Below are 8574 nucleotides of genomic sequence, written 5' to 3'. Positions count from 1 at the left end.
TGGGGTTTTTTTTTTTTTTTTGCTGATTTAGTCCTTTCTTCACACCCATGGTTTGAGTTGGCTGCCTTGAATTGCAGTTATTTCTGTATTTGTGTTCAACTCCTTCTACCAAAATCTACGTTCTTTGAGGTGAAGGGCTCTACCTCACTTATCTCTGCATCGCCTGCAACTCTAAAAGGTGCCTGGCATGGGGAAGCTTCCCAATGAACATCTGTTGAATTACAGTTGGAGAGAACAGGATGTCACAAATGTAGTAACTTAGCCCTGCCCTCAGGAAATTTGATAGAGCAAGTGGAGAAGACACGAAGGAAACTTCAAATAGAAGGAACTGAGAACTTTTAAGCACTGTTCTTCTTGAGAAAAGACTGTCTAGTCTCACAATGAAGTGAACAGCTTTCAGAAGTCCAGAACTTTAAAATAAAACAGGAGAGGGCTTCCCTGGTGGCGCAGTGGTTGAGAGTCCGCCTGTCGATGCAGGGGACATGGGTTCGTGCCCCGGTCTGGGAAGATCCCACATGCCGCGGAGCGGATGGGCTCGTGAGCCATGGCCGCTGAGCCTGCGCGTCCGGAGCCTGTGCTCCGCGACAGGAGAGGCCACAACAGTGAGAGGCCCGCGTACCGCAAAAAATAATAATAGTAAAAATAAAATAAAACAGGAGAGCGTTAGCCTGACAAAAACAGCCTTAGGCACTTGGAGGACTTCTTTACTGACCAGTTTAGATGGGTTTGATAGACCACATGGCTCTCTGGGCGCTCTAGGAAATCCACCTTTATGGACTTGTGCTACATGCATTCCTGGCCATGGAAAGATCCTTTCTCACACCTTGACAGAAGGGCATCCTTAATGCAGTTAGGGAGGCTGGAACTGCTAATATAAGGACGGGTGTGGTAAGGACCAGCTTTATTAAGTGAGGCTTAATTGTGGGAACTGTTAAACAATAAGCAGGGTTAAAATGGACTCCTGCTTTTGAAGAAAAGAGTCGAAAACAGGCTTCTGGACTGACTTATGTCATTTATTGATGGCTAGTTCAGTTCTCCCTAATCCACTTGTTTCAACCAAACCAGAGCCACCATGAACGGTTGTGCAGGATGTGCACTATACACGTGTTCCTGGTTGACGAAATCCAGCCAAATCTCCCCTACTCGAGTTGTACACGCTGGCAGGGTGCTTCCCCGAGGAAGCAGCATCTTTTCTTCATCTGCACCAAAGCGCTTATAGCCTGTGGGATTCCTGAACTCAGCTGAAAATTTTTTAACACCAGAAAGTTAAACAAAAAGAGGCCGGATTATTTAGTGTTTTGGATAATAAATGAGGAGAGATAGACATGACACCTTTTACCATCCAGTCTTCCAATCTTTTCCCAAAGTGGAAGGGCCTCAGGATTTGGTTACTCTCGTTCAGAAAGAAAGCCATGGTATCTCAGCAACCTCAAAGGTCTGACACGTACCCGAGGGACCTTATTCACCAAATAGACTCAGGTGGTATTTAAAAAAATCTATTATTTCTCTGTTCATTGTCTACCTTCTCCGAGAACGTGACCCAATAAGAGCAGAGAATTAGTCTACTTTCAGAGCCAAGAGAAGTACCATCTTAAGGTATGTGGACTATAAATGGGTGTTGAATGAATGAATGAGCTAATAAGTGAACCTAACATAATCTAGGTTCTGCTTTATTCTTAGAGTTGACCATTTTCCTCAAGTGCAGAATCTTCTGACTAAATGAATCTGATGCCCACCCTGTGTCTGGCTTCATTTTTCTCCCATCTGTGCTTCTACATCTGATTCCCCTTCATTCACAAGGCCCTCCCAGCTGTTCCAACTCATGGTCCCCATGGCCTCAAGCCCGGCTCCAGCCATTCCTCCTTTGGAAGGAAGCCCTTGCTGAAATTCTTCAGCTCCTCTCTGGACCTCTTCATCCATAAATGTCTCCTCTTATATAGTATTTTTCCAACATCTGGATTTACACTCATTTTGTATTAGCCTTGCAAGTTCTTCACATTTTCATGTTTTGTATTCTCACTTGGACTATTAGTTTTCTGAGGGAAAAAAACCAACACCTTACTTTCTTTGTCCTTTATGTCTTTTCTCTCTAATTCCACCTCCTAATCAACTATAGGAAAGTGCCATTCTCAGTGGCCACTGGGAAAAAGTTGTTGACTCATTACTGGCAGACAAGTCCTGAGTCCCTTCTGGCAGCATGATTAGACGATGAAGTTAGCAGTGTGGCATCACCCGTCGCCTGTCTCACTAATGTCACTGTGGAGATGAGGAGATTGCACGGCTCTGGGATTAGTAATGGGATCCAGAGACTTTCGCCTATTTAAATCACCAGCTTAACTCTAAACCTGTTTGAAATTTGGGTTTCCAGTACGTGAGACACCACAGACTCCTTAGAGAACTGAGTTGCTCTGTGGAAAGTTTTTTTTTTTTTAATGTCCTTTTAACTACCATCCAGAAGGATGTTATCTAAGACTCTTAACTATTTTGTATCCCTAACAACAGCAGGATCTAAATGGTGAGGAAAGTCTTGCTACTACATGGAACATCTCCCATCTAAAATAAACTGTCTCCAACATTTTCCTGAAAGCTTGGGATGAACTGAAGACCTGTGCGCAGGTACTCTAAGGTGACAGACAGACAATCAAGGGAGCATCATTGGAACAGAACCAGAGACATCAAGATGCAATGAGAAGAGCAAAAGGAGATATATCTGTCTACCGCCAGCCTTTATTTAAAATTATTTAAATAAAGCACCAACCAGGAGTCTGAGGAAAGGCCAAATAATATTTTGACATCCTTTAAGACCTATTCACAAAAACCCCACTTCTCAGTCTAGATAATTAATTGACCTTTTCTAGATAATCATTTGTCAGTCTTTTTCTGGATAAGCCCATTAGTGAGATTTATTTATTCTCCATAAGTAGCTGATTTACAAAATAATTGGGACTATCATTGGAAAGTTAGCCTTTTCAGTTCACACACTGGTTAACCTTGTTTAGAGTCAGGAACACGTTTGATGAAAGCAATGGATTCTCTCTCTGGAGGGATGCATGCCCACTCAAAATTCTGCATAAAATTTTAGGGAATTCATGGATCCTCTGAAGCCCTTTCATGTACCCCAGGAAAAGAACCACTAAATAAAGGATTTCCAAATGCTAAATATATTATTCAGATATCAAGAATTTTTAGCTTACTGTCAGATGGGCTGAGTAAAATCCTAGAGTAAGATAGTGGGAAAAGGATTTGGTTATCCTGTAAGTTTTAGAATAACTTTGGTAATAATAAAAATGGTGATTATGATAATAGCCGTAAGTTATTGAGTGCTTGCTTTGTTTCAAGCACCACGCAAAGCACTTTGCGTACACTGCCTTGCTTTAAATCCTCCAATTCTACTTTGTAGGTATTAGAGATTTATTATACATAAGTGGAAACTTAGGCTTCAAGAGGTTGAGAGACCCACCCAATGTCACAGAACTGCTAAGTAGGGTCTGGATAGAGTACGGTAACTTCATTTTTAATGTCTTTCCAAAGCTGCAGGAAAACAACACACAGTCTGTTGTACTTAAAAGAAAACATTCTGATCTTGCTCTTAACAGTCAGCTCTTGATGACAATAACTTCCAAAAATAAAAAATAGCTTCCAGGGACACATCAATCTTTATCGTCAGCTCCGTGCAATAGAGATTTGTGTTGCTTACGGTGGTCTGAGGTATCGTAAACTTGCTTTTATTCTATACTTTTTGTCCTGGAATCTAAACATTACTGCCTAAAAAATTGGATCAACATTCCAGTTTGTGCCTGACTGAAGTGGCCAAGGGGTTGGGACGATGTTGCAGGTATGATGCAGGGGTGAACATGGGTATATGATGCCTCTCGGCGCTGAATTCTCTAAACTCCCCTCAATCCACAATCCGGCTGCCACAATACTGTTGATGAGTTTGTGAGGCCCCTCAGACCTTCCCTTGAAACCTGTGAGCTCCTAAAGCGTGGGACCAAGGTCCTCCTTCCCCCTGGACAGGGCCCAGCATAACTTCGTTCCCCGTGAATTGCTTGGTTGGCTTGCTTCCAATTACATCCAAGTCTGCTTACATCACTCACTCACATGCTCTGTCTTAGGCATAAAAAATTGAAACCGTCTCTGTGGGTTCTAAACAGGGCTGGTCTTAAGAGTTCCCAGAGTGGACAGATGCTTCCATGTTGCAAGGAAGGACTTTGTGTTCATAAATATCACCCTACCTCAGCACCTGTCACATCGGTGTAATTCTGTTACATCAGTGAGAGAGTCTGTCCCTTGGGGCTTATTGTTCCATCGTCCAGTGTCCCTTTTAAAATGCCAGTAACACCATACTGGCCCCCCATGGAGGACCAGGATCTCTTGGAATATTTGCTGAGGGTGACATGGGGTGGGGAAGACGGTAAAGGGTCTAAGACTGAATCTAGTGGAAGGTGACAGGAGGGGATAAGAAAAGGGCAATACAGTAATATTTGGTGTTCTTTATACAGGGCCAGCCCCAAAATAAACACTCTGAGGTTCTGAAAGAGGTGCAGGTTCTGCTGTGTGGAACTGGGGACGCTGATATTCTGAGGAAATTTTCTTTTACGTTGAAAGTGCAATGGTTCTGGAGCAAGGAGCTTATCTATTAGAGGTCCCAGAGGGAATCCTAAGGATTTGTCCCATGAGGGGAGTAGCTTTAGTTAAAAGGCATTTTTACATTTTGGTTTTATTAGAAAAAGACAGTTTTCATACACAAAACAATATTCATTCTCATTTTTCTTCATTTTGACCTTCATCTATGTAATACTGAAGACATATGGAAATCAAAATAAATAAAATGTTGTTACAGCTTTGTTTTTTATTTGGTGGCTACACACTTTTGCTTTTTCAGAATCCTGTAGCACAAAGTGACAAATCAGATAAATGGCTTTATTAGGCTGATTTCAGCAACAGAGTCAACTAGTCCCCAAGATATTTCAGAGGGACGTGAAACTGTCAGAATTGGGTTCCAACGCACAGACAAAGGTAACTTCTATTTACAAGTAATAAGTTACAGCAATTCCCTCTTCGTGGTATTTGCCTTTTCTATTAGAGAGAAATCCTATGAATGACAAGGAGAACTAGACCAGTTGAAATAGCATCTTCCTTAACGGCACAACTAGTTCTGATAAACCACACACACACACACACACACACACACACACACAATGTTAGTCCAGAAAATGAATGCTACTTTTATGTTGCCTCAAAAAGTTACAACTCAACATTTTAGAAAGGATATAAAAAGGTGAAGTGGACATATTGTTCTCTAGACACTAAGTATGATATCTGGTATGTAATAAGAATTCACTAAGTATTTGCTGAATAAATAAATAATTGAATGATCAAGTATATTCTACTCTTAAAATTAGCAAAAGAATAGATTAACCTTGTATTTTTCCTCCACGTCATATGTATGTTTTTGCCAAGTTCACATCCAATTTTGGGGCTGCACTAACTGAGGCTTAATTTCTAAGTAAAAACATTAGTGATAAAACCTGTCATACTAGTTTTGCTTATCTCTAGTTTCATATTAGAAAATTAGACATTTTTACTCCCTCCTATTGATTTCCAAGGCAATTTCAATTGTGACAGAGATGGCTGAAGATGTATGCTAGTTTTTGAAAATGACACTCACATAGAATAGGAAGGAGTTTTAGGTTCACAATTATGTGGATTTCTAGAGGAATATAAACAAGAGAATGGAAAAGAATAGAGCAGACATGGCCCGTGAAAAGGCAAATTATTCACAGACATGCCCTTATCACAAGCTAGTATGATGACATGATTCTTTTAAAGACTTATCCTTTTGTCTGTAATTCTAAATGTAGGGATCTATCATATAGAAATTCAGAGATGTGGAAAAAGATTTGTATGTGAAAATGTTCACCTCTGCCATATGTAAACTGCCAAAACATTAGAAACACTATCAAATGTCCAACAAGAGGGAATTTGTAGAAGATATTATTGTGCACCCAAGCTATGGAAAACTATATAGTTATTAAAATTCATATCCTTGAAGAATAATGCCATAGATAAGTGTCATATACGAGAATGAGGTTCATTTAATCAGATATGACCAGACCCTTTGAGGGAACTAAGGTTGATTTTATAGAGCCAAAGTTTACAATGTCTTCCAGAAAACTGGCCTGGTATCTGGTTCACAGACTGAGCCTTACAGGTGGTGAGATAGGTCACTTCCTGGCAGGCCAGACCTTGGTGACATTGAGAAGAGAGGAAAGTACCCACATTTATAGTAAAGCAGGTAAACCCTGGTGGAGAGAGTGTCTTGGCTTGGGGAGGAGCAGAAATATGAAAGACTGATCTGTTTACCTGATCCAAGCAAAGGCTTCCTTACCTAAGTTATTGTGTCTGTCTGCATGAGACCAAACTTATTTTCCACTAATTAGTGAATGGCAGCTACTGAGGAAGATGAAGCCTGTTATAGATTATAAAATAGCTGCCTTTTATTTACACAGTTGAATTGTAGGGTGAGTAAAAAAGTTCTGACTACATTAATTAGCTACAATAACAATAAAAATTAAATATCTCTAGACCTTAATAAAAAGTATTGTTCATATACATATGTTTATGTGTATTTGTACATATATACATATACAAATACAAATACATATATAGATATACATATATTCTCCCTCTAACAATATTTGTTCCTGAAAATATTTGTTTCATCTGAACAGGGCAGAAGTTCCTGTTCGGCGCTTGTCAAATCTTTTTCCATTAAAAACTCAATAATGAGTCATTGCATTTCTTCATACATTATTCTGAAATTATATACAGGCCAGTGATTTTGATAGTTGAATTTGCCCTCCCAGCTTAGCTGCCTTATTAGCTGTGTCTAACGTGTTGCAAGTAGTCAACAAACATTACCTGTTATTTTTCTGTGACTGAACCCCTCTGGAACGGGGAAGTAGAAGTCTAGGGGTTGTCTGGTGGTTTCAGCTGTCCTCGCTCTTGAGCAGATATGCTGACACACTCCTTATTACCTTCTCCTTCCTTTTCTCTAGAATCACCTGATTTCAGAGCTGAAGAGCATTAGGTAGCCCCACTTGTAAATTCCATTTCCAAGATGCCCAACAAGTAATTATCCAGCCTCAGCTTGAACAGCAAAGTGACAGGAAGTTTACTATATCCCACACAGCCCTTCATCTTTGGCCAGCTTTAACAATTAGGAAATACACTTAAGTTGAATCCATCTCCTCGAATAAGTATTCTATAATCCTAGTTCTAGTTCTCAGGACCATGTTGAGAAAATGTGCTCCTCTGCCACATGAGAGCCCTTTAAACATCCTTCACGGGCTTCCCTGGTGGCGCAGTGGTTGAGAGTCCGCCTACCGATGCAGCGGACATGGGTTCGTGCCCTGGTCCGGGAAGATCCCACATGCCGCAGAGTGGCTGGGCCCGTGAGCCATGGCCGCTGGGCCTGCGTGTCCGGAGCCTGTGCTCCGCAACGGGAGAGGCCACAACAGTGAGAGGCCCGCGTACCGCAAAAAAAAAAAAAAACATCTCTCAGGAAGGCTGTCAGGTCTCCACTGAGGCTTCTCCGCCCAGACCTGGACAACTGTTCTTCCTATGATGTGGGTTCACCTTCCTCCACCATGTTGATTGCTTTCTTGTAAACACACTCGTTTATCCATCTCTTTCTAAAAGTGGCTCTGGACCATGGGCTCTGATGGCAGTACGACAGCTGTAGTCAGACCAACACAACAGTAAGCAGGTGTGACCACCTCCCTTTTGCTAGAAACTGAAGATCTGTTAATTTAGCCCAAGTTCAGACGAATTTGGGGCTATTATATTTACAGACTTGATTTGGACCTCTGTTACCCTAAATTCTACAAGTCATATTTCCCCCCCACATTATTGCTGTACAATTCTGTGTAGGACTCTTTATTTAATCCTATTGTGTTTCTTTCTTTCTTTTAGATTTGAATTTTATTTCAGTCTGCTAAGAGATAATGCATTTTCTATCCCTCCAAATATTGTTCTATTTGCATGTCTTCTATATGTCTACCTGCTCCATTAATAATGCAAATGTTGAAGAGGAATTGGCGCAGGAAAGAGGCCTTCAGGTTGACATTGATCTATTATTTAGCAACCTTCGAGAAAAGCTGTTTATCCAGTTACAAATCCTCCCAAAGACACCACGATCTACTATTAATGTCTCCTTTATGATAACAAGACTGTCGTCAAGAGATACTGTCAAATATCTTGTTGAAATACAGACGCATAGTATCTACTACATTCCTCTTCTCTACTAAGTCAAAAAGACAAAGGAGGAGAGTTGACTCACCAGTTCTCAGTAATTATTATTTTTCCTGAGGATTTTCAGACCATCCTATTCGTTCATTCAAAAATATGTATTCAGTGTCTGCTATATTCCAGGCACATTGCTAGACACAAGGCAATAGGATCCATGCACCAAAGAGTTTACTGTCTTTAAATAATGCATTCTAGACTTTTCCCAAGAAACAACACCAATAACTCCCCTCCCTTCAAAGGTTTAGCAGAGAGTCAAGCACA

Source organism: Stenella coeruleoalba (assembly GCF_951394435.1).
Source record: "Stenella coeruleoalba genome assembly, chromosome: 9".
Lineage (NCBI taxonomy): Eukaryota > Metazoa > Chordata > Mammalia > Artiodactyla > Delphinidae > Stenella > Stenella coeruleoalba.
This window is presented reverse-complemented; position numbering follows the sequence as displayed.